A 2,568-nucleotide genomic window follows, 5' to 3' on the forward strand; every position below is an offset into this window, starting at 1 on the left:
CCCAGGTTGGAACTCTCTCCTCTTGATGTGCTTATCATGCACAGCCTTCATCTTTTCCTTGTACAGCCTTGAGTTCTCATAAGCTTCTAGGCGAAGGCTTTCTAATTCTTGCAGTTGCAACTTCCTTTCAACTATGGCTTTCTCAAATTCCATATTGCACTCCTTTATTGCCCAAAGGGCTTTGTGCTCTACCTCAACTAGGAGGTGACAGGCTTTTCCATAAACTAAGCGGAAGAGACTCATCCTAATGGGTGTCTTGTATGCTGTTCTGTATGCCCAGAGTGCATCTTGTAGCCTGGTGCTCCAGTCTCTTCTATTAGGTTTGACTATCATCTGCAATATACTCTTTATCTCTCTGTTAGACACCTCGGCTTGCCCATTAGTCTGGGGATAGTAGGCTGTTGCCACTTTATGAACTATCTCATGCTTCTTCAGTAATTCTGTTAGTCTCCTGTTACAGAAATGGGTGCCTTGATCGCTCGATTGCTCGTGGTGATCCGAAGCGACAAAAAATATGGGTTCTAACAAAGGAAACAACGGTGTTAGCATCATCAGCGCGGGTAGAAATTGCTTCCACCCATTTAAAAATGTAATCTACAGCAAATAATATATAAAAATAACCATTAGAATTTGGAAATGGACCCATGAAGTCAATGCCCCAAACATAAAAAATTTCACAGAAAAGCATAGTCTGTTGAGGCATCTCATCCCTCTTGGATATATTACCAAACCTTTGGCATGGGGAGCAAGATTTACAAAATTCAGCAGCATCTTTAAAAAGAGTAGGCCACCAGAATCCACAGTCTAAAATTTTTCTAGCTGTTCTTTGAGGGCCAAAATATCCTCCACTCTCAGATGAGTGGTGATGAGCGGATAATTTATACGCTTTTTTGGCATTGTTTTTATTTAGTTTTTAGCATTATTTAGTTAATTTTTATTATATTTTTATTAGTTTTTAAATAAAATTCATATTTCTGGACTTTACTATGAGTTTGTGTGTTTTTCTGTAATTTCAGGTATTTTCTGGCTGAAATTGAGGGAGCTGAGCAAAAATCTGATTCAGGCTGAAAAAGGACTGCTGATGTTGTTGGATTCTGACCTCCCTGCACTCAAAGTGGATTTTCTGGAGCTACAGAAGTCCAATTGGTGCGCTCCCAATTGCGTTGGAAAGTAGACATTCAGGGCTTTCCAGCAATATATAATAGTCCATACTTTGCGCAAAGATAGACAATGTAAACTGGCGTTCAACGCCAGTTCCATGTTGCAGTCTGGCGTTCAGCGCCAGAAACATGTTGCAAGTTGGAGTTCAACGCCAGAAACAGGTTACAACTTGGCGTTCAACTCCAGAAACAGCCCAGGCACGTGAGAAGCTTAAGTCTCAGCCCCAGCACACACCAAGTGGGCCCCAGAAGTGGATTTTTGCACTATCCATCTTAGTTTACTCATTTTCTGTAAACCTAGGTTACTAGTTTAGTATTTAAACAACTTTTAGAGACTTATTTTGTAACTCGTGACATTTTAGATCTGAACTTTGTACTCTTTGATGGCATGGGTCTCTGAACTCCATTGTTGGGGTGAGGAGCTCTGCTGTGTTTCGATGAATTAATGCAACTATTTCTGTTTTCTACTCAAACACGCTTGTTTCTATCTAAGATGTTTATTCGCACTTCAATATGATGGATGTGATGATCCGTGACACTCATCATCATCCTCAACCTATGAACGTTGCTTAGATTAGGAAGATTTTGTCTTTTGGGTCAGAGTCTTTTACTTTCTTTTCAAAAATCTTTCAAAATTTTTTTTATTTTTCTTTATTAATCTGTCTTTTATCTTTGAGTCTTTTATTATTGTTCTTGTTAAAATTTTAGAATCCTTATTTTCTTTTTCAAAATTTTTTGTTTTCAATTTTTTTTTACTAATAATTGAGTTTTTCTGTTTAAGTTTTGTTTTATGTTTTAAGTTTGGTGTCAATTGCATGTTTTTATTTTCCTTTAAATTTTCGAATTGCATGTTCTTTGTTCTTTCTTAATCTTCAAGTTGTTCTTGTTTATTTTCCTTGTTTGATCTTTAGTTTTTCTTGTTTTGTGATTTTTCTTGTTTTTCTTGTGCATTTTCGAATTATTAGCATCTGAAAAAAAAAGAGATTTATTTATACCTTGTTAAAACACTTTAAATTTATAGTTCAATTGGCTAGAGCGTGGTGCTTATGTTCTTGGTAATTGGCTATCCTCTTTGTAAAAACTTTTTCAAAAATAATTTTTCTTTGAATAAATCTTGTGCCAAACTTTAAGTTGGTGTTTTCTAGTTGATTTTTCTTTAGTTTTCGAAAGTTTTATTTTGGTTTTCCAAAATTTTAAGTTTGGTGTTCTATCTTCATGTTCTTGTTGTTCTTGTGAGTCTTCAAAGTGTTCTTGAGTCTTCCTTGTGTTTTGATCTTAAAATTTTTAAGTTTGGTGTTCATTGGTATTTCCCTCCAAAATTTTCGAAAATAAGGAGCATTAGATCTAAAAATTTTAAGCTTTGTGTCTTTTTATTGTTTTTCTCTTTCCTCATTGAATTCAAAAATAT

Source organism: Arachis ipaensis, chromosome B09 (genome assembly GCF_000816755.2).
Source record: "Arachis ipaensis cultivar K30076 chromosome B09, Araip1.1, whole genome shotgun sequence".
Taxonomy (NCBI): Eukaryota; Viridiplantae; Streptophyta; class Magnoliopsida; order Fabales; family Fabaceae; genus Arachis; species Arachis ipaensis.